Raw genomic sequence first — 26,109 nt, 5'->3', positions numbered from 1 at the left:
TTTCCTTTGTTTAAGTAAGATTATCTAGAAACTCCCACTCTAGTATTGATTGAGCAGCCCTAAAAGACTTATGTGGGTCTTCTCAAAGTATAATTCCAGGACCAGTCCAGCAGCATCATCTGGGAACCTCTTAGAATTACCAATACTCTGTCCACTCCTCAAATCTACTGAATCAAAAATTCTGGAGAACAGGGTTTAACAATCTGTTTTCACAAACACTGCAGGTGATTTTGATGCACGGAGCTTGAGAACTTTTGGCTTAATATGTGTTTGATTTTATCCCCTAGAGTAATGTGAGTCCACACTTCATCACAGATTCTGCAACCTCAGACAAATTTCTCTCTAAACATCCACAGTGTGAACTCTAGGATGAAGATCTTACTTGTGGCTCTTGGAGCACAACACAAGTGACAATAATATTACACACTTCTCAGAAGCACTGTAGGGTTCAGATTAGATCATATGGAATAAAACAAAAGCATGTAAAATTTAAAGACATCTGAACTCAGAAAGTGATACTACTCTGCTTTTAAAGCTGAATGACAATTCTGTAATTCAGCTTCTGCCCAATATTAACTACCCCATCCAATCTCACTTTGATATTTGCTCTTCTTGTTACTCTATCTGGCAATTGGAGCAGGCCAATCACCTCCCTTATTTTTCAGGGACATGTCAAATGCTAGATTGTCTTCTAGAAAGGTTTATATGTTTGTGTTTGGGGAAAAGGAAGAACAGAGGGAGAGCATTAAAAATGTGAATAAATTATTTTTTATTAATATGAGTTATATAGTTACATGTGCTATTTCTTCTGGATTCCTAAAAAAATCCACACAAGAGCTTAACTCCACTGTTTTAGGCTCCATTAGGATTCCTGAATTTTGATAGATATTACTTTTTTTAATATTACTTATTTTTTACTCGTTTTGAATAACGAGAATGCTGTCATGTTTTCTACATTTGTCATGAGATAGAATATCCATCAACTCTATTTACATATATCAATTTTCTTATTAAATTGTTCAAACTATTCTCATCCTCAATGGCTACTTTGGCATGATAAATAAATGCATGTGTTTGTAAATATATACAAAGGGCACACTAAGCAATTCCACAACAGAGATGAAGAATGTCATTGAAGATGCAAAATTACATTGCATCTTAAACAAATCTTTAATCATTTTGGGGAGTGATAAGTTATTGAAGGGGTAAAAAGTAAAATTGTCTTTTAATTTTTCTAAAAAAGAATAAAGAATAACACTACACATAACAAATACTAGTAATAAGAAAAATAAAACACAAAAGTAAGAGATAGATCAGTGTTCTACAACAGTACATATGATGCCAGTATTGATTTTGACAATCAGAGCGGTATCATCTCCTTGGGATGGTTGTAGCAGAAAAGGATAACTGAAATGTGAGCCTATGGATATAGAACAGAGACAAACTGAGAACAGACATAAATTAGATACTTGAAAAATTCACCAAATCCTCCAAAGGTTAAAGAGAAAACTGAGCCAAGGACAAGCTAAAGTCAAAAGCTATAAAGGTATCACACTCTGGTAGAGATATTTGTATGCTTCATAGCCTGTCCCTATAATTGCAACTTCATTGATTTTTAAGGGGAAGTAATCTGACAATTCTGTATTTATAAGTGCTACCTCCCAAGCAGAGATTCTCATAAATCAGCTGTAGAACAATGAGGAGAGAGTTGAACTTCTGTGGACCTCAGCTTCCATCTCTATGAAATAGGAAAAGGATTAAACTAGAGAATATGGAAACTCTTCTATAATATTATCATATGATTCAATGGCAAACTTGTGCATTGTGGTAAAATAGCTGACAGCAGGAGAGAGCAGATGTTATGATGTCAACATCTAGTTTAAAATTCTGACTCTTTGTCTTACCAGCTATGTAAATCTGGGCAAAATACTTAATTTCTATTCACTAAGCCAGAGTTTCTTCATTTGTGAGTGGAAATAATACCACCTTTGTAGCAGGTTGTTGGGAGGAATAAAGATAATACAGAGAAGTACCTAATGCTATGACTGGTACATAATAGGCATTCAGTATAGGGGTTGTGATGATGAGGATGATGGTAGTGTAGGTGATTTTCTAGGAAAAAGAGAACAGGAAAAATATATAAAAGGAGTTGAATAATTTTTTATTTGTAATATCATACTAAAGTTCAGTATGATCTACCTCTTCACTATCCACCCAATACCTTTTAGTTTGTTTTTTGTGAATGATCCGTTGATGTCAATCCTATTTTCCAATAACTATTGTTTTTAAAGATTCATTTATTTGAGAGAATGTGTGCATTGGCGGGGGGGGAAGCAGAGGGAGAGAACTGTCAAACAGACTCACTGCTGAACCTAGAATCTTGAAACAGACTTGCTGCTGAGCCTGACTCATAGGATCATGACCTGAGCCAAAACCAAGAGTCGGGAGCTTAACTGACTGAGCCACCCAGGTGCCTCCCAATAACAATGTAAAGGGATGATTTGAAATAATTTGGTCATATGCCAGTCTTCCACTTCAAACAAATTCAAAGAATGAAGTGTCATGGAACAAAAAGCTCACCACCTTTAAGTCTACCATAATAAAAGAAGGCCTGGGCCTGGGCTTGACTTTTGTGTAAAGATTTTAAATGTCAAGTCATCTATTGCTCATATTGTGCTTCATTCTCTAGCGGACTGTAGCTAAGTACATAAATTAGAAGAGCTCATCATATCCTGATTTCAAATTTGAAGAAGAAACCCCCCTTGCAATGTAATTTTTAAAATTAATATGTTTGTGATTTATTCTATTATTCTAAACTAGTATTTGTGTATTAGAGCTTTAAAGTAAACAGAAAAGCTTTATTCACTATGACATGAAATACCTGGTTTTAGAGATATGGATATATTTTCTGTGTATATGTACAGGTAATTAGTTCTAACTCAGGGCAATGTTCTCATAAATGGGGAACAAATATTAGCAAATTCATTAATTAGTCATGCTTACACTTCTGTCATTTGGAATAATGTGTTTGTTTGAACTAAGGTCTCCTATTTATTAGAGTCATTAATGACTGTCTATAAGAGATGATGCTCTAACATTTCATCAGTTTTTGAGAAATGCACAGGTTTTACACTTCCTAGCAGGGGACTTGTCTCATTCATTATTTTTATAGAATGAAAACCAAACACAGTATGAAACTCCCTAGGCCTGTTTCAACCCCTTTCCTCTGTCTCACTCATCACACTGTGATCCTTCTGCCTTTAAAAAAAAATAAAAAAAAAAACTACCATAACACTTACTTCATTGTATTATAATACTTGTTAACATTCTGCCTGCCTCAGTGCATCTCATAAGCATTATGATTCATTGTTGAATGAGTTTAAACACTCATTTATGCACACATATTTAAAAGAAAAATTTAAAAAATTATAACATATAAAGATATTTTGGCTCTCTAATATATGTGCAATTATTATTTTACATTTATTCATATGGTACATATGTTATTTTATATTATATATAAAGCATGTTTAAACACAAGGACTATGATTGGAAATGAGAATATTTCTAAAAACCAATAAAATCTAAAAAACAATATAGTTTTATTTTAAGAACACAAAAATAAAAATATATACTCATGCTCATATGTTACCTAAATGATAATGTCTTATATATATGACATTACAAGTTATTGATTCCAGATACATTATTTTTAAAGATGTACTACAAAATATCATCAACAAATTAAAGTAAATCTTATAATAGTCACTGAAATATTTTTATTTTCAGTATGTTGTACAACTATTTTTAAAGCATTGTATGATCTCCTACTTCAGAAACAAGTTATACTAATATTTCTAAATTTTCATAATGAACTAGGGCAGCATTTTAGAGTGTTCCAGAAAATACCAGTCCTTCCAAATGTTCTTTTTTTCAAAAATTAGTTCATGATATAGAGATAAAAAATAAGCATATGAAAAGATGTTTCACATCATATGCCATTAGGGAATTGCAAATTAAAACAATGATATACCACTACACACTCATTAGAATGGATAACATCTCCAAATTGACAGTTCCAATTGCTGGCAAATATGCAGAGCAACAGAAATTCTCATTTGTGCTGGTAGGAATGTAAAATGGCACAGCTACTTTGGAAAATCATTTGTCAATTTCATATAAAAATACAATCTTTCTTGGGGATGCTTGGGTGGCTCAGTTGGTTAAGTGTCTGCTTTAGGCTCAGGTCAAGATCCCCTGGTCCTGGGATGAAGTCCACATCTGGCTTCCTGCTCAGCGGAAAGTCTGCTTCTCTCTCTCTCTCTCCCTCTGCCCTTTCCCACTACTCATTCTCTCTCTCTTTAAAAAAAAAAAAAATGCAGTCTTACCATACAATCCAGCAGACACACTACTAAGTATTTACCCAACTGATCTGAAATTGTATGGCTTCATAATAACCTACATGTTGATGTTTATAATGACTTTCTTCATAATCACTAAAAACTGGAAGCAGTCAAGATGTCCTTTGGTAGGTAAATAAACTGTGCTACATCTGTACAGTGGAATAGTGTTCAACAATAAAGTAATGAGCTCTCAAGCTTTGAAAAGACATGGATAAATTTTAAATATATGTTGCTATGTGGAAAAAAAAATCTAAAAACCTACAAATCATGTGCTGCTAATACAACATTCTAGAAAAGGCAAAACCATAAATAATAACCAGATCAATGACTCTCAGGGCTCAGGAAGGGGAAGGAACAGAGGACTGAATAAGTGAAGCACAGAGGATTTTTTTAGAGCAGTGAAACTATTCTGTAGGATACTCTAATGATGAACAAAAGATGTTAAACCTTTGTCCAAGCCCACAGAACTTTACAGCTCAGAGTAAACCTAAGATATGTACATTTTTTATAAAGTCACTGAGGAACTTGCAGATCCCAAGGTGGAACATGGAATATGACAAGAGAATCTATAAATATTACAAATATATGAAACAATCTCACTTACAGGGGTAGGGACTGACCTAAGTAACTCTGAAAACAAGTTGAGTCTTCAAGACTAAAGATAGGAGGAACTTATTCCTCCACAGTGGAATAAGTCAATTCTGATACTGTTATACTTGTGTACTGGAGCTCAATAATTGAGTAAATGGATGGTGAATAGGGAGCCAGGTTTATCACTGTTAGAGTGCAAGTTGATGGAGAGTTCCAGAGGCCAAAATTGTACATGTGATAATGGATTAGAGTTGGAGAAATCAGTATGAATGCATTTGTTTAGCTTAATATAGATATAGACGATTACATATATAATATAGTATATGTGTGTGCATGTAACTTCATGCTCTGTCAATTGAGTAGGCCTAGAAGCAACTGTACCACAGCAGCAACAAGCACACCCAATGCTATGATCTTGATTTCAACGGCATCTTCCAATAAATGGAATCAGGCCTCCTTGAAGAAATGGCTGATTTGAGGACCAGAAAAGGAAATATAATAAATGAGCCCATAGTTTTGTGTAGTCACAAAAAGTAAGAAGATGCAGGAAAAAAATATACACAATGATGGTTATCAATGGGATATAGGCACCAACTGAAAGAACTTTCAATGGCAGAAAGCTGGAACAATATGAGCAACAAAACAAATAAAGCAATGTTGAATTATAACTAAAGATATAAAAACAAATAATAATACCATTTTCATATTAATAAATTATTGGATAAAAAGGTAAATAAAGAAAAACCCAATCTCCTGTGCAGAAGAATGCCACATAATTTATATAATTCACCCTTAAGGATGTGGAACATCACTTCTCAGTCCTTAAATGTAGGCTGTGCTTAATGATCTTCTTCCAAAAAGTACAGTATAGAAAGGGAGTAAAAGAAGAATAACATTACAGTAAAGAAACTTCACAAACACTACATCAACCCAGGTAATCAGCATTATCATTGATAGTGACAAGTCATAGTGATACTAAGAAACCTTGATATGCGGTAAGAATGGCACTTTATTGTGGTCTTTTCCCCCCAAATCCAAAACCCCATTCTAATCATAAGAAAAATATCATACAAATCCCAATTTAGGGACATTCTATTAAATATCTGACCAGTAATCTTCAAAATTACAAAGATCATGAAAAACAAGGAAAGTCTCAAAAATAAGGAAACCAATAGAAGTGTAACTAATCATGATAGTTAAATGTAATATCATACCCTGGATGAGATCCTTCCTAGAAGAGAAAAATGGTATTTAGGTGAAAACTGAAGAAATACGAATAAAGTATGAACTTAGGTTATCAATAGGAGAAACTGGGCCCATGGACTATGTGAACCCTGTATTATGTTTATAATAGGTTTTTAAATCTAAAAATGTTCTGAAATTAAAAAGGTTTAGAAGGGGCAGAGCAAGATGGCGGAGGAGTAGGAGACCTGGATTTTGTCTGGTCTCAGGAATTCAGCTGAATAGGGATCAAACCATTCTGAACACCTACCAACTCAACAGGAGATCAAAGAAGAGAGTAGCAACAACTCTGAACAGAGAAGCGACCACTTACTGGAAGGTAGGACCTGCGGAGAAGTGAATCCAAGGCGATATTCGGGAGGATAGATGGCGGGGGAGGGGGCCTCCGTTGGCTGTTTCTGGCAAGTGATAGAGCCACGGAGCACAAAATCTAAACTTTTAGAAGTCGGCTCCGCTGAGGGACGTCGCTCCAGTGGCTAAGGGGGGGGGGGGTTGGAACCCTCGCTGAACAGTGTGGTCTCAGGACCCTCGGGTCACAGAAAAACCGGGGGTGCCTGAGGGCAGCAGAGCTCCCAGATATTGAAGCAGGGAAGCTGGCTACAGAGATGGAGCTGAGGCGCGGGCTCTCAGCTCAGGGGTTGCCATAACCTGTGATCGGCGAGACAGTCGGGCCACTGCTCCTCCAGCAGGGACCCAACAAGCGGCAGAGCTGGGGAGACTCCCCTTCCTCCCCGGGGAGGAGCAGCGCGGGAGTGCACCACAGGGATTGGCTGGGTTTGGAGACTCCACATGGGGTCTGGTGCCAGAGATAGAAATGCTGGGTCACAGGCCAGGTGAGCACAGAGTGTGGCCGGAGACCGGGGAGATGGGAGTGACTGCTTTTCTCTGGGGGCACACTGAGGAGTGGGGCCCCCGACTTCTCAGCTCCTCCGGGAGGAGATTGGGAGGCCACCATTTTCACCCTGGTCCTCCAAAGCTGTACGGAGAGCTTGCAGGGAACAAAAAGCTCCTGAGAGCAAACCCGAGCAGATTGCTTAGCCCGGACTGAGGAGGGCGGGGCAATTCCACCTCCGGCAAAGACATTTGGGAACCATGGCAACAGGTCCCTACCCCAGAAGATCAGCACGAACAGCCAGCAAGCCAAGACCAAGTTTACCGATCAAGGAGAACGGGAGAACTCCAGTGCTAGGGGAATACTGCACATAGAATTCATGGCTTTTTTTTACTATGATTCATTAGTTTTTCAAAGTTAATTTTTTAACTTTTTTTTAAATTTTTCTTTTTCCCTTTTTCAACCAACATCTTATCAATCCCTTTTAAAAAAAAAACATTTTTTATTTTTCATTTTTAGAGTCATATTTTATCCCTTCATAGTAGTTACCCTTATTTTTGGCATATATATATAAGTTGTTCTCTCTTTAAAATTTTAAGATACAGTTTCTTCTAAGAGATCAAAATATACCCTAAATCACTAGTGTATGGCTTTGTTCTAGTCCCTGCCTGATCACATTTTCTCCCTTATTTTTTCTTCTTTTTTTTAAATCTTCTTTCTTTTTTCAAACAACTTCTTATCTTATCAATTCCTTTTATAAAATCTTTTATAATTTTTATCTTTACAGTCATCTTCCATCCCTTCATTATATCAACCCTTATTTTGTACATATATGTCCTTTTTCCTTTAAAATTTTAGGAGGCACTTTTTTTCTAATGGACCAAAATACGCCCAAAATCTAGTGTGTGGCACTGATCTATGCACTAGCCTGATCATATTTGATCATATTCTGGTTTTTTTTGTATTGTTCTGTTTTTGCTTTTTTTTCTTTTTGTTTTTTTTTCTTTTTCTTTTTTCTTTCTTTCCCATTCTTTTCCCCTGGTTTCAGGTCTTTTCTGATTTGTATAGAGTATATTTGCCGGGGACGTTGTTAACCTGTTAGCATTTTGTTCTCTCATTCATCTATTCTCCTCTGGACAAAATGACAAGACGAAAAAAATCACCTCAGCAAAAAGAACAAGAGGTAGTACCATCAGCCAGGGACCTACTCAATACGGACATTAGTACGATGTCGGACCTAGAGTTCAGAATCATGACTTTAAAGATACTAGCTGGGCTTGAAAAAAGCGTGGAAGTTATTAGAGAAACCCTTTCTGGAGAAATAAAAGAGCTAAAATCTAACCAAGTCGAAATCAAAAAGGCTATTAATGAGGTGCAATCAAAAATGGGGGCACTAACTGCTAGGATAAATGAGGCAGAAGAGGGAATCAGCGATACAGAAGACCAAATGATGGGAAAATAAAGAAGCTGAGAAAAAGAGAGATAAACAACTACAGGATCACGAGGGCAGAATTCGAGAGATAAGCGATATGATAAGATGAAACAACATTAGAATAATTGGGATCCCAGAAGAAGAAGAAAGAGAGAGAGGGGCAGAAGGTATACTGGAGCAAATTATAGCAGAGAACTTACCTAATGTGGGGAAGGAAACAGGCATCAAATTCCAGGAGGCACAGAGAATCCCTCTCAAAATCAATAAAAATAGGTCAACACCCCGACATCTAATAGTAAAACTTACGAGTCTCAGTGACAAAGAGAACATCTTGAAAGCAGCTCGGGAGAAGAGATATGTAACCTACAATTGTAGAAACATTAGATTGGCAACAGACCTATCCACAGAGACCTGGCAGGCCAGGAAGGACTGGCATGAGATCTTCAGAGCACTAAATGAGAAAAATATGCAGCCAAGAATACTATATCCAGCTAGGCTCTCATTGAATTGAGGGAGAGATAAAAAGCTTCCAGGACAAACAAAAACTAAAGGAATTTGCAAACACGAAACCAGCCCTACAAGAAATATTGAAAGGGGTCTTCTAAGCAGAGAGCCTAAAAGCAGCATAGATGAGAAAGGAACACAGACAATATAGAGTAATAGTCACCTACAGGCAATACAATGGCACTAAATTCATACCTTTCAATAGTTATCCTGAATGTAAAAGGGCTAAATGCCCCAATCAAAAGACACAGGCTATCAGATTGGATTAAAAAACAAAACCCATCGATATGCTGTCTGCAAGACACTCATTTTAGACCCAAAGACAACCCCAGATTGAAAGTGAGAGGGTAGAAAATCATTTACCATGCTAACGGACACCAAAAGAAAGCTGGGGGGCAATCCTTATATCAGACAAATTAGATTTTAAAACAAAGACTGTAATAAGAAATGAAGAAGGACACTATATCTTACTTAAAGGGTCTATCCAACAAGAGGATCTAACAATTGTAAATATCTATGCCCCTAACATGGGAGCAGCCAATTTTATAAGGCAATTAATAACAAAAGCAAAGAAACACATTGACAACAATACAATAAGAGTGGGGGATTTGAACACCCCCCTGACTGAAATGGACAGATCATTGAAGCAAAAGATCAACAAGGAAATAAAGACTTTAAATGACACACTGGACCAAATGGACCTCACAGACATATTCAGAACATTCCATCCCAAAGCAACAGAATACAAATTCTTCTCTAGGGCCCATGGAACATTCTCCAGAATTGATCACATCCTAGGTCACAAATCAGGTCTCAACCAGTACCAAAAGATTGGGACAATTCCCTGCATATTTTCAGACCACAATGCTTTGAAACTAGAACTCAATCACAAGAGGAAAGTTGGAAAGAATTCAAATACATGGAGGCCAAAGAGCATCCTACTAAAGAATGAATGGGTCAATCAGGAAATTAAAGAAGAATTTAAAAAAATTCATGGAAACCAATGAAAATGAAAACACAACTGTTCAAAATCTTTGGGATACAGCAAAGGCAGTCCTGAGAGGAAGGTATATAGCAATAGAAGACTTTCTGAAGAAACAAGAAAGGTCTCAAATACACAACCTAACCCTAAACCTAAAGGAACTAGAGAAAGAAGAGCAAAAAAGCCTAAACCCAGCAGGAGAAGAGAAATAATAAAGATCAGAGCAGAAATCAATGAAATAGAAACCAAAAGAACAGTAGAACACATCAACGAAACTAGGAGCTGGTTCTCTGAAATAATTAACAAGATTGATAAACCTCTTGCCAGACTTATCCAAAAGAAAAGAGAAATGACCCAAATCAACAAAATCATGAATGAAAGAGGAGAGATCAGAACCAACACCAAAGACATTAAACAATTGTAAGAACATATTATGAGCAACTCTAAGCCAGCAAATTAGATAACCTGGAAGAAATGGGTGCATTCCTAGAGATGTATCAACTACCAAAATTGAACAAGAAAGATATAGAAAATCTAAACAGACCTATAACCACTAAGGAAATTGAAGCAGTCATCAAAAATCTCCCAACAAACAAAAGCCCAGGGCCAGATGGCTTCCCAGGGGAATTCTACAAAACATTTAAAGAAGAATTAATACCTATTCTCCTGAAACTGTTCCAAAAAATAGAAATGGAAGGAAAACTTCCAAACTCATTTTATGAGGCCACCATTACCTTGATCCCCAAACCAGAAAAAGACCCCATCAAAAAGGAGAATTACAGACCAATATCCTTGATGAACATGGATGCAAAAATTCTCACCAAAATACTAGCCAATAGGATCCAACAGTACATTAAAAGGATTATTCACCATGACCAAGTGGGATTTATCCCTGGGCTGCAAGTTTGGTTCAACATCCGCAAATCAATCAACGTGATACAATACATTAACAAAAGAGAGAACAAGAATCATATGATCCTCTCCATAGATGCAGAAAAAGCATTTGACAAAGTACAGCATCCTTTCTTGATCAAAACTCTTCAGAGTATAGGGATAGAGGGTACATACCTCAATATCATAAAGGCCATCTATGAAAAACCTACAGCGAATATCATTCTCAATGGGGAAAAGCTGAGAGCTTTTCCCCTATGTTCAGGAACGCAGCAGGGATGTCCACTATCACCACTGCTATTCAACATAGTATTAGAAGTCCTAGCCACAGCAATCAGACAACAAAAAGAAATCAAAGGCATCCAAATCGGTAAAGAGGAAGTCAAACTCTCACTTTTTGCAGATGATATGATACTGTATGTGGAAAACCCAAAAGACTCCACCCCAAAACTGCTAGAACTCATACAGGAATTCAGTAAAGTAGCAGGATATAAAATCAATGCATAGAAATCGGTTTCATTCCTATACACCAACAACAAGACAGAAGAGAGACAAATCAAGGAGTCGATCCCATTTACAATTGCACCCAAAACCATAAGATATCTAGGAATAAATTTAACCAAAGAGGCAAAAGATTTGTACTCAGAAAACTATAAAATACTCATGAAAGAAATTGAAGAAGACACAAAGAAATGGAAAAATGTTCCATGCTCATGGATTGGAAGAACAAACATTGTGAAGATGTCAATGCTACCTAGAGCAATCTACACATTCAGTGCAATCCCCAACAAAATACCATCCACTTTTTTCATAGAAATGGAACGAAGAATCCTAAAATTTGTATGGGACCAGAAGAGACCCCAAATAGCCAGAGGAATCTTGAAGAAGAAAAGCAAAGCTCGTGGCATCACAATTCCGGACTTCCAGCTCTATTACAAAGCTGTCATCATCAAGACAGTATGGTCCTGGCACAAAAACAGACACATCGATCAATGGAACAGAATAGAGAGCCCAGAAATGGATCCTCAACCCTATGGTCAACTAATCTTTGACAAAGCAGGAAAGAATGTCCAATGGAAAAAAGACAGTCTCTTCAACAAAAGGTGTTGGGAAAATTGGACAGCCACATGCAGAAGAATGAAACTGGACCATTTCGTTACACCACACACAAAAATAGACTCCAAATGGTTGAAAGACCTAAATGTGAGACAGGAGTCCATCAAAATCCTAAAGGAGAACACAGGTAGCAACCTCTTCGACCTCAGCCGCAGCAACTTCTTCCTAGAAACATCGCCAAAGGCAAGGGAAGCAAGGGCAAAAATGAACTATTGGGATTTCATCAAGATAAAAAGCTTTTGCACAGCAAAAGAAACAGTCCACAACCCAAAAGACAACCGACAGAATGGGAGACGATATTTGCAAATGACATATCAGATAAAGGGCTAGTATCCAAAATCTATAAAGAACTTATCAAACTCAACACCCAAAGAACAAATAATCCAATCAAGAAATGGGCAGAAGACATGAACAGACATTTTTCCAAAGAAGACATCCAAATGGCCAACAGAGCCATGAAAAAGTGCTCAACATCGCTCGGCATCAGGGAAATCCAAATCAAAACCTCAATGAGATACCACCTCACACCAGTCAGAATGGCTAAAATTAACAAGTCAGGAAACCACAGATGTTGGCAGGGATGCGGAGAAAGGGGAACCCTCCTACACTGTTGGTGGGAATGCAAGCTGGTGCAACCACTCTGGAAAACAGTATGGAGGTTCCTCAAACAGTTGAAAATAGAGCTACCATAAGATCCAGCAATTGCACTACTGGGTATTTACCACAAAGATACAAATGTAGGGATCTGAAGGGGTACGTTCACCCCAATGTTTATAGCAGCAATGTCCACAGTAGCCAAACTATGGAAAGAGCCAAGATGTCCATTGACAGATGAATGGATAAAGAAGAGGTGGTATATATACACAATGGAATATTATGCAGCCATCAAAAGGAATGGGATCTTGCCATTTGCAACGATGTGGATGGAACTGGAGGGTGTTATGCTGAGTAAAATAAGTCAATCAGAGAAAGACATGTATCATATGACCTCACTGATATGAGGAATTCTTAATCTCAGGAAACAAACTGAGTGTTGCTGGAGTGGTGGGGGGTGGGAGGGATGGGGTGGCTGGGTGATAGACATTGGGGAGGGTATGTGCTATGGTGAGCGCTGTGAATTGTGCAAGACTGTTGAATCACAGATCTGTACTTCTGAAACAAATAATGCAACATATGTTAATAAAAAAGAAAAAGAGGAAGATAGCAGGAGGGGAAGAATGACGGGGAGTAAGTCGGAGGGGGAGAGGAACCATGAGAGACGATGGACTCTGAACAACAAACTGAGGGTTCTAGAGGGGAGGAGGGTGGGGGGATGGGTTAGCCTGGTGATGGATATTAAATAGGACACATTCTGCATGGAGCACTGGGTGTTATACACAAACAATGAATCATGGAATACTACATCAAAAACTAATGATGTGGGGCGCCTGGGTGGCTCAGATGGTTAAGCGTCTGCCTTCGGCTCAGGTCATGATCCTAGGGTCCTGGGATCGAGTCCCGTGTCGGGCTCCCTGCTCCTTGGGAGCCTGCTTCTCCCTCTGCCTGCCTCTCTCTCTCTCTCTCTCTGTCTTTCATGAATAAATAAATAAAATCTTAAAAAAAAACTAATGACGTAATGTATGGTGATTAACATAACAATAAAAAATTTAAAAAAAGGTTTAGTAAAGCAATCAATGTAATAAAAGCAAAAAAGAACCCAAAAATGTTCAAATGCTGAAGTCTGATAAACCTAGCATATTACAACCACCTCTAGAGAATCAAAATGTACATTGGCACCTTAAAAGTCCTAAAAATTTCCATGGACTAGATAACTTTTTAATATTAAATCCAACAACTTTATTTTCTTATTATTTACTTTTAAATTTCTGTAGATCCATTATTCCAAGGCATACATTTTATGAAACGGTCAGTTATGGCACTCATTAGGCCCCAAATTGAGATTTGAATATAAGAAATACCAGTTCGTATATACTTCCTCCCTTGCTTTAAACATCAAACACAATAAATATTTGATTTTATTTGGGGATAGAAACTATTTGAATAGAGAATACCTCATAATTTATGAATGCAAAGGCCTCAGTAATACACAAGACTGCTTAGTAAACTTCAGCTGGGTGGTGACAATGAGGGCAAAAACAGAAATGAAATTGCAACATGAAGTGGGTTGTTTGTATTCTCTATGCCCAAGAGGGAAGCATTTATCAAACTGGGAATCAGACACACATAATGAGTCAGAGTAAGCATTAAGACTGAGGGCAGGAGGGGAGTAGACCAAGTTCCAGTTACAGGGCAGTTTTCGGTAAACTCTGGGGAGGAAAGTAATATGTCAAATCTAAGAGTAGTCTCTGACATAGCTCAGAACCCCAGTGACATTGCTAGGAGTTCCCACAGGAGGCCATAGACAAGGGTGTTTCCTTTATCTACCTTTGAGAAGAAAGATGAGCAGCAGTGTCTGGGGACAAGGGAAGGCAATGGGAAGTAAGAACCCTGTGGTCCATGGTGTGGCAGTAAACCGAGTGCATATGGTGACAGCAACAGTGGCTAGATGAGGGATCGGGTCGCGGTCTCTGAAGGACTAGACCTGTGAGCAACATGCTGAGGTGAGCACTGAGAAGTGGCCCATTATAGAACGTGGTGCTATGGAACTGAGGAGAAGCACCAAATGGGGACCCAGAGGGGAGCAAAGCAGTCGTTTGAGCAGTGGCCTGAGAGGAACATTAAACTGGATGAGCCATCTCACGTAGAGTTCCCAGAAATAGCCAAAATGAAGGAAACCCATGAAAGTGGATCAGAGGCTCATTGTCTATGCATGTTTGTGTCGGGGGAGTAGGTATCCAGCTAGTAAAATCCAGATCTAGATGTCTATAAACCAAGATTGTCAGCCCTGGGAACATTGGTTTTACAATGAAAAATTGATTTCCAACCAAAAATTTATTTTCTAAATTAAAACGTGTCAAACAGCTAAGCATTTAGTTTTCCTGACTCTTTACAGAACTTTTCTGTCTCTTCCTTTTATGTCAGTATGTACATGTTTAGCAGTATTACCTATGTTTCAAAAATTTTTTTTAAAGATTTTATTTATTTACTTGAGAGAGAGAATGAGATAGAGAAAGCATGAGGGGAGGGTCAGAGGGAGAAGCAGACTCCCCGCTAAGCAGGGAGCCCGATGCGGGACTCAATCCCGGGACTCCAGGATCATGACCTGAGCCGAAGGCAGTCGCTTAACCAACTGAGCCATCCAGGCACCCCATTTATGTTTCCAATTTTTAAGGAAGCTTATTAATTAGTAATTCTTCTACATCTAAATGTTAATTACCAAACACCACTTGAGTCTCTAAGGGTATTTCCAAACTTCCCACAAAAGTAAAATACACCAGTTCTTAATACTACCAGGGCCTTTTCATACTTGCTTCTGATTTTGTGAATATATTCCAGATGATGATATCTTCTAGGTTCTAAAGTCAGAGGCATATTATTACCATTAGTTAACTGTAAGCCAATTAATTATATTGACTGTATTTTGGTCTAGATATTTATATTTACATATGCATAACCAAGTGATTAAATTTCCAAGAAATTCATTTTAAATCATGGGATGTGGGCCTGGCTGAAGGGCAAGATACGTATCAAGCCCAGTGTTATACGCTGAAGAACTTGAGATGGGAAGGATAGATCCCTATATTCTTTGGAGATACTATTTTAACATACATGACAAAGTGGTAAATAGTTCTTACCTATATCGTGAGGAAATAATTTTTTTGCAATCACCTCTTTAGAAAAAAGTGTTCTGAAAAAGTATATCTTTAAGTATTAGCAGTATGAATTTGCAAAGTGATAACTTATAAAAATTGACCTCTAAGCACTATGAAGAAAATATCATCCTCTCAAATATCTCACCAACAGCTCACTGATGCTTGAAATTTACTCAGTGGGAAAAAGCTATTTTATTGCACAATTAGCAAGAAAAACTCCTATGCAAATCCCTTGTGTATATATAAACTAAATATTCATATCCAACTAAATTCATATAATGTGTAAAATGGTTGCTAGATATTTCCTGGGATCAAGTCAGGCTAGAAGGTGAAATCCATTTTTAGTTTCCAAAAGATCAGCTTAACAAGGCAAGGACTTTTTTTCTAGGCTCTAGCAACTGCTAAAAACCAAGAATAACTAGATAATCTACCACACTCACCCATGATAAGGTTCTTGTGAGGTGGTTTCCGATTGTTCTTTCTACTTTTCTATCATCAAGCGCTCTAGCAAAAATCTTCTCCCAGAACACTTGGTTCAGTCACTCTGAGACTACACGAGATCGTGCTACACTGCACGCACTACACACATCACTTAGGACAAAAATCACACATCTTACCTCGATTGCCAAAGTAGTAACTTCAATCCTTTATTTTAGACAGTCCTAGCATAATTACAGTGTGAAAAATAAAAGAAAAAAAATTGTAAGGTGGCTTTGCAGCACTGAAATTAACATTACAGAATGAAGAGAAATCATGGCTCTTGAGTGATATAAGAGCCTCAGACACTATTCCTGATTGTTTAACCTTCATCACAAATAGTTTGAGGAAATTACTATTACCCCAATATAGAAATGAGGAAATTGAGGCCCAGGTAAGTTTTCTTTTGTAGCAAACCTAATCTCTGGCTACCAGAGCCAAGGTATGACTCTGTGTGTGTGTAAAAATGGTGTCTGTGCCTATCATTATATATGTATATTTTCCTCACACGTGAGTGTATTCACTTCATATAAGCAATATATACATCAGATCTACATAGATATATAGATTATAGACATATGCCCAGAGACATACATTAGATAAGGTCCGTAACTTAGAATTTTTAATGAATGCAAATATATATATCTAGTGATATCAATTTTATAATATAGTCACATCTAAAATTATACTCAATAGACCTGAAATAATTTATAATATGTAAAAGTATTTTTTCATTTGATCTAGAGTATTTGTGTCATCTAACATGTTAACAACTTTAAATTATCTAATTAAATCATATTATTAACTACTTATCAGTATACAAAATAATAACAGCAATTTCTTTTTTATTATGTGGGCATTCTAGTGGAAATTTGTTTACATTTTGCAATATGTGGATAGGCAATAATGTCTCCTTGTGAATTATGAGTCTATGTTTTAAATGAGAACATTATTTTAATTATAGAATCTCAAATGGAATATAAAGGCTAGCAGTGTAATTTTATTTTAATGATCTCAATTTAAAGAAATACAGCTTTCATCTTCTTAATGCTAGTAAGATTTCAATCACTGTGCTTCCCCGTACAAAAGCATTCAAATTTAAAATGCTTGTTTCTTTCCCTGTGGACAAAGGAAAATTACTAGAGCAATGGTAAGAGACCAAACCAGACAACTTTTAGGAAGAATGAGCACCTTCAGTCTCATTTGACCAACGCTTGAAATTTAGCCTTGTACTTGGTCACAAAATCAAGTATCTACACAGTTTGAGTGAGAGCCTAAACCTCTCCCCACCAGTTTAAGGTCCTGTCCCAGGTGCCACAGTGCCTAAAGTTACACCATTAGAAATGTGTTCTTTCAAAAGCAGAAAAATCCTCTCTTTTACAAAGGACAGATGCTCCTAACATGTATATCTTTCCTGAATGTATTTCCTGGATGCCCTATATGGTTACCAGCACTTTGCCATAAATTAACATAATATTTTGTTCTCTTAGACACATGACTTGGATCAACATGAAGTTGCCTAGAGTCCAGACAGAAAAGTGGAAATGGGAAGGAAAGAGAAGATTTACATTAGATAAGACTCTTTTCATCGCATGTGACAAAAATCAAAATAGAAGTAATTTGAGCAAAAAGTGAAATGAATTATAAGGCAATGGAGTACCTCACAGATCACCAGGACAACAGTAAAACTAAGCCTTGGGAAGAACTCAGACAAGGGAGTCAGTGACAACACTATTTTGCCATCTTTCACCTCTGCTATACTCTAGTGATTTGCTTTATTATTCTCTCTCTGAAGACCTGTCATGCAGTTCACATGGCAGAAAAGTTAACAGCAGAGAGCACCTAGTGTTACATCTGACACAAACAGTTCATCCAGCTTTTGCATCCAGAAAGACTGCATGACCATGCCTCTGTCTCAAGGCCTAACTCTGTTGGGGGACAATTAGGCTTCCTCTTGAACGTGGAGTCCAACTTCGGTCAGCTAGTTGCACATATACTTAGTTCCAGCGCAAAAGTAATATATTCTTCCAGTAATGAAGATTACTGAATCTCAGAAAATTAAAGCTACAAAGTTTATGTAAGATACTCTAATCCAATCTCAGCACTAAAAAGAAATGAGCTAAGACATAAAAATATATGGAGGAATCAATGCACATTACAAAGTGAAAAAGCCAATCTTAAAAGGCTACATATTATATGATTCCAACTATATGACATTATGAAAAAGGCAAAACTATGGAGAGAGTAAAATCAGTGGTTGCCAAGGTTTTGGAGAGGGGAAAGATGAATAAGTAGACCACAGAGGATTTTTACGGCAGTGATAATATTCTGTATGATACTATAATGATGGACACATATTATATATTTGCCCCATAGAATATGCAACACCAAAAGTGAATCATAATGATGTAAACTATAGACTATGAGTAGTTATGTGTTGATGGTGGTTCATCAATTGTACCAAATGTATCACTCTGGTAGGGATGTTGATAATGGGGGAAGTTATGCATGTGTGGGTGCAGCAGATATATGGGAACACTGTGCCTTCCACACAATTTTTCTGTGGACCTAAAACTACCCTAAAAAATAAAATCTTAAAATACATACATAAAAAATGATCAATTCTACTTTGAGAAAGGAAAAAACATATTTACGTTCCTACCAAGAACTGTCAGACTGTGTATTTGTCTATATATACTTCACAACATGGACTACAATCATTATTTCTATTTTTAGGCAAGTAAACATGGCATTTCATTTTGAATTTGTATTTATTCAAACAGAAGTTAGATAGAAAATTCCTTATTACTGGGCAGGGACCTTAAGACCAACCTCAGTTTCAATGACTTGCTGGAAGGACTCACAAGAATTCAGGAAAGCTGTTATACTCATGATTATGGTTTATTGCAGAGAAAGCATACAGATTAAAATCAGCAAAGGTAAAAGGTGCACAGAGCAGAGTCCAGGAGAGACTAGGCACAAGCTTCCAGTTGTCCTCTCCTACTGGAGTTATATGGATAGCACTTAATTCTCCTATCAATAATGTGCAACCTACAGAGTATTACCGGCCAGGAAAGCTCATCTGAGTCTTGCTCTCCAGAATTTTTAGTTGGGGGAGGGGTTTAACCATGTAGGCATGGAGCACTGACTTTTCTGACTTTAGCTCCTCCAGAGCCCAAACTGATACAAAGTGGCCCGAGGACTCCTCATAAATCACACTGTTAGCATCAACTATCTGAAATGGCCCAAGGATCCCAGGATTACAAATACACTCTTATCAAACATATTCCAAAAGTTTAGAGATCCTCTCTCAGGAGCTGACCATGGGCCAGTCCCTTCTTTGGAATGTGCAGGGTTTGTATAGCCTTGACTTACTGAATCAACCCTACTGTACAGGCCACCCTCTTCGGTCCTTGGCCTGCACAGATAGAAAACTTTTATGTAGTTCAATCTTAATACTGAACCACTTATCTAGAACTCACTGAGATCCTTCTTATCTAGTATTTTCATGCAAATTGTCAGCATTAACTAGCAAGTTAACACTAAATGTAGGCAAAAACAAACATTTAAGCTATCTCAATTAGTAGTTATAGTTGGGAGGAAACTGAACCCAAATTTCTAGCCATAAACCTATGCTTTTTTGCCTGCCTGAAAGTTGCCTATATTCATGAGCTTTGGACATTTTTATCCTTGAAAAATGGTCCTCCAGCTGGCATGGATCCATAGCTGTGATCTCCCAACACAGAACTGTGCCAGATGCACAGCCAAGGCAGCTGTGGACGTGGGCAGCTGTGCAGTGGGAAGCCTGTAGACAGCCAGGTCCAAGAGAGACTTTGCTCTGCCCAGCATGCACCTGGGTTACGCTACACCTGAGGAAATACCAGTGCCCAGACCCATTACAGTCACTCTGTAGCAGGAAAATCTGATCAATGACACTCGCCATAGGGGCTCCCAGACTAGGCAGGTCCAGATTGTTCTCTCTGAAAAAGTACCTCAACAAAGGGAAAAGACAGATTGAATTCTAGCCTGTATCCTACTTGCTAAACTTTTAGTGCTGGCTCATGAGGCAATTATCTGTTTGGAAGAAGGGTCACCCTTTTCTAACCCTCACAAAGGTACCATGTGGACTAATGATGACCCCTAGTGGAGAAAGGTAACCTCTTAAGTTTCTTCAGGTTGGCCTGATGAGAGGAAGACAATCTCCCTCTTTCACAGCATTCTTGTTGAAGAGATGAGAGGTGGGAGCTAAACTTTGCTTGGATGTTAGAAGCAAACTAATGTTAAATTTGTGCTAAAAGCAGTAACAGAATTCTAAATTTTTTCTTCAAATGTTCCATTCTGTGCAACAATACTCTGAGGTTTCTACTAATACTCTAATGCCCATGGGTCCATTAATCTAATAAAGAGTGAAAAAGTGGTCAGAATTCTGATGAAACATCACACTTAATGCCAAATTAACAACACTCTTAATGTTACCTTAGAGCAATCATCTTGCATGACAAAATGTTTATAATCTATTTCAATATCCAGAAATTTCTTGAAGGAGTCCTGTCAATGTGAGTTGAAGTATTAATGATGTCCAAATGTAGCAAAATCTTTGTGTTCTTTTTGTTGTTTTTCAACGTGGTAATTATACTGACCTTGGAACATAACTTCTACAAACATGATACAATTTCATGACCATGCTGATCTTTGTCCAAGCACATTAATTTTATTTTTTCCTGTTAATGGCCTAGTTCCACTGGGACCATGTTTTGCATTTCATTTTGTTTACTTCCATGAAAATTCAACTGTTTCAAAACACTTATCCTTCCAGAAATATTTTTCAAAGTACAATTATTTTTAACTATTTTAGTTTGGGTAAATTTGTGATATATGATTTTAAAATAGATACTATAAAGCATTTTCTACATTATCTTAGTTTTGAATAATTTCAACTGCATATAGATTTTTTCATATTTAAAATTGAATTTGCCTGTGTCCTCACTGAATAATTATCATGTAAAAATTCCATAGCTATCTAAAACACTTTTAATAATTTATTGCCTACTGAAAAATATTTGAAGTGATTTACAATTTTGAGATAATGCCAAATAGAATAATTAGGATAAATACACAGAAGCAATAATGCTAAAACTATGCCAAGGTCTGTGCTTAGTGATTTCCATTTCTTCTCTCCTTTAATTCTCACAACTATATTATACATTGAACATTAGTCTCTGCATTTTAGAAAATGGAAACTAGGGCTCAAGGAGTGTAAGTGATGTACTTAGGATCATGTGATCAGAACATTCTAGAAGCAAGGCCCCCATATAGGTCTCTTTAGTTCTAATCTTTGCTCCTAGAAACATGGCATTAGGTCACTTCAAAAAAAAAATCTAAAAAGGTGTTTCAAATTTCTTTACATACAATATAGCATTTATGTTTTCTTTTAGAATCATTGGAAATGTTTATATACATCTATATACCTGACTGACACAAGATGAAAATGAGCATTTCTCAAACCACCTACAACCCAATGATCTGAGTGTGGTATTTAAAGTACAGGCACTGAGAGGCTCTACTCCAGAGGTACTAAATCTCTTTCTCTATTTATTAGGTGGGGGTGGAGTAGGGAGGAAGAGGGGAGGAATGAATGTACTTCTAAAAATGTTTCTCCACATGACTCTTGAGTGCCAAATTTTGAGACACACTGTAAATGACAGTCTAACAGCCTGAAAGAGATGCCATTGCCATGTGTCTTTTCTATAAAATTCAACAAGACCCATGTGCTATAACACTTCTAGTTTTGTCAGGCTCTTTATCTCAATGTTGGTATATTCCAAGCCCTTATCAGACTTTATCATGTTATCAACATTTTGGCTTTGATTTTATGGTGATTTGTCTGCTTCTTGCTATTATGTGAGCAAGGACTATTCCTCTTTTTACTTTTCTCTTTTTATTCTTCCCTTCTCCTTCTGTTCTCCTTTTTAATGTTAGTGACAAACAGGTCAGAGTCCAGAGTGCTAACCATTACACTATGGAACCCACTTCTAGTGACAAACAGATCAGCTGAAATTCTTCCTCCAGTATATTTATGCTGATCTCTGAAATGTTCATTTATTTTTTCTCTCTTTTCCTCAGAAATGAGTGCAATGAGTTCCAGTCACAAATGATATTTTCTTATTCAGCTACTGATTTAGTCTAGAATGGATTTTATATCACAGAGCCATAATCATCATTATTATTGTGATTATTGGCCCTACTTAAAAAATAAGTAAACACTAATAATTCATACTACCACTAACATAATATTTCATTATTATTGCCTTTACCATTAGTATTAATAATTAAATATCACAGGCTAAAGTAAGAGACAGTATTTTTTAACTATGTATTTTCACACATACACACACACACACACACCACAAAACTGACATTCACAATGTTCTAACGGGAACATTTTATAGAATCCAGATCAGATTTCTGTTGCATCCCTGAGTATGCAAAAAAATCCACTAAGCACCCAGCCTCTCTATTCCATGAGAATAAGGCTCATGCCCCACCTGCTATTTTAATACCGGTGGGAGAGCACAATCTAATCAGACTCAGGCAGCTTCAGCCGAGTTATCCAAGTTGAGGGCATAACATTAAATCATAATTCAGTGAAGGCATATCTGTGGGGGGCAGAGATAACACAGTCCATTTACTTTGCTTTGTGATGATCCAACTTGATATGATGATAGAATTTGAATCTAGGAAAATGAAAAGGCAGTGTGTCCTTTCCCCTAGTCTCTCAAATATCAGCTTCTTTATGTAATCCATTGATAAATGTTAGGTCACTTCAAACTCTGATTTAATTTTTTCAAGTCTTTATAGTGCAGTATTTATATCTTCTGAAATAATGTGCATAGATATTATAGTGCAGATTCTAGGTATATGGAGATAACTTAGTAGTCATTCTGTTTGAGAGTAAGCATGACCTTAAACACCTTAAGGTCAATTAAACTTGGTGAAGATAATGACAATGTAATTATAGAGTCACAAACTCACAAATGCCACAAGGAAAATGTGTTATTAGGTATTTCTGAATCTTTACACGTGATTTCTTTCCTTGTCACCTTCCCATATATTTACTCTGCCTTATGACCAAAAGTATCCTCAGCACTCAAGATAATGCTTCTATTTGTCACTTTGGACTTTTAATTTTGTAACTACATGTCAATAATGAATGAAAATCTTCCTCCTGTGGAAATCCCACCCCTCCCCGGGAAGAAACATCTTGAATACCAAGGGAATCCAGAACAAGAATTCAGTATACTGGAGTTCAAAGTCATCATTAGGGTTTCTTGGACAATATAAAATCCACACCAGCTATCTCTAGCTATATCCGGGATTCAGGAACATAATTCTCTGAATCTGTCCCTCCTACCTGAAATCTTCCTTCCCTTAACATGGCTCCCTGAACATCCTCTCTGCATCTCTCAACCCAGCACCAGGATGTCTCAAATCATCTCAACTCTGGTTTAACCTCATTTATCTTTCCTGTGCTACCACCTACTCTACGTGTAATCTTTCTTCTCTGAAACAGGTCTCGTATCTATCTTTTTGTTCCACATAACTGGTAGCTTTTATGAAGCCTAAAGCTCTTCCAATCAGCAAAGAAACTGTAGACTATGCGGAGTAAATGCAAAGTACTCTAAAACACGAAGGCCTACGATTTCTGTAGTTCAGCAAACCAAATACACACACACACACACACACACACACACACACACACACACACACACACAAGAAAACAGGAAGAAAAGAAAAAAAAAGAAAAGAAAACAAATTAGAGATCTCTGTTTTTATGGTAATGGAGATCAGAGAGAATTGACTGACAAACTATTAACATCTTTCAATAATTTTAAAATAGGGAGATCCCCCTAAAGAAAAAAAAAAAAAGATCTAGGTCATTTATGCTAGTTATTTGCTTGTTAAAACTCCAGCATAGCCATGGAAATCAGTTTAGTTTTAAGACAAATGAAAGGGTTATCAGAAAATTTTCTTCACCTAGGCACAAAGTAAAGGAAATTAAGGAACATTTTCACAAAAATATACACAAGTTTCATTAGTCTTTGGATTTTTCATTTCTACTCTTTGTGTGATTAATGGATACCCACTTTGTTTTGTAAGTGCCACAAGAGGATTCAACTTTTCAGGTGAAAAGAGGAATAACCCTCTAGGCACAGTATCCTTTGCCCTAAAATTTATCTTGAAATAAGCTAGACACCAATTCAACTCAGGGTGTAAAAGCAAATTCACAGAACTGTTTGGTCTTGGTTTCTAAAGAGATGGGATCAAAGTTTTCTCCTCCCACTGGTAAACCATGTGCTGTCAAACCAAATAAATCAACTAAAGCAGGTTCTATCTCTTTGTCTGTGAAAAAGGAATGATGGTCATTTGTTTTAATTTTATGGGAAAGCATAATATCTGTATGTAATCAGGGACTCAGTAAATAGGGACTCAGTTTAGAAACTGGATATATCATCATTTAAGGCATCTCTTACAAATGTCTGGCTTGATTTTAAATGGAATATTATAAAAGATTTTTTTAAATTTTAAATGACCATGCTTTATTGTTCTTCATCTTGAGTAAATTTCTAAAGAGACTTGAGAACCACTGCTGATAATATTTGACAAGAAAATGCATTATGGTCATGCTATGGTTATGGAATGGTGGTTTTTAATTTACAGACATTATGTAAATTAAACTGTAATGTCTTTTCTCCTTTAAAGAATTCCAACAGGATTATGTAGATCTGAATATAAGGATATTATCACAATTGTGGCTACTGTTGTTAAGAGTTTAAAATTATTTTTTGAGATTTTTTTGCCTCCACAAATTAGAGAAACCCCAAGAATAGTGCTCAAGAGTGCAGATGCTGGAGATGGATGGCTATATTGAAACCCTGGCCCTCCTGTATATTTGCTGTGGGACATTGTGCCATTCATTAACATCTCTATTTCTCCGTTTTTTTTATTTGTACCATGGATAATAATAGTACATTCTTCAAAAGACTGATAGAATGATTCAATTTTACTAATATTTATAAAGTGCTCAAACTATGCCTGAGATATTGCCACAGAAGTGTTAGGTAAATAAATTCAATATTACTACTGCATTTTACAGTCAGTGTTTGTTTCACTTAACCATTTTTTAAAAAATATCATCCACATGCTACCTTCTTGAATCTCTGATCTTCAATTTGGGAGAATTTTCCTTCAGACTCTTAGATCTTTATATAGGGCAAATTAGGAGTAAACTCTGGTTTTGTTTGCTAAAAATGTCATTCACCTTCTCTCCTTATACGCCATGCTTTTGCATAGGGAATTATAGTTTATATTCCCTGAAAACATGAATGATATTATTCTCAGGTCTCAGGGCTTCAATGTTTACTATTAAAAAGTTTGTCAATCTAACTGCTATTCTTTGGATATCTTTTCTTTCTCTCTGTCTTTCACACACATACGTTTTCTTTTTCTTTTGTTGGTTCTTTTGTTTTGTTTTTTAATATTTTGAAGTTTCAATACCATAGAGCTTGGTGTGGATTATGTTTCTTTATTCTGTTTGGAATCCATTGGGTTCCCAAGGTCTAGGGATTGAGGACTTTCTTTAATTCTGGAAAATCAACAGTCATTTTCTCTTCAAATCCTAAATCTTTCCAAGTCTTTTTATTTTCTCCTGCTAGAAAGTTTGGTAGATTCTCCCTTAATTTCATATTTTCTCTCTTTTCCTAGTCCTATGCATTATTCAGAATTGAAATAATTCTTTAATATTTAATATTCTTTAATAATTAGAATATTCTTTATATATAGATATTCAGATCACTATTTTTTTCTGTTTCACTGTACATAATCTGCTA

Source organism: Eumetopias jubatus, unplaced genomic scaffold (assembly GCF_037043125.1).
Source record: "Eumetopias jubatus isolate StellerSeaLion01/CBP00866 unplaced genomic scaffold, mEumJub1_p1.0 scaffold_1, whole genome shotgun sequence".
Taxonomy (NCBI): domain Eukaryota; kingdom Metazoa; phylum Chordata; class Mammalia; order Carnivora; family Otariidae; genus Eumetopias; species Eumetopias jubatus.
Note: the sequence above shows the minus strand (reverse complement) of the source record.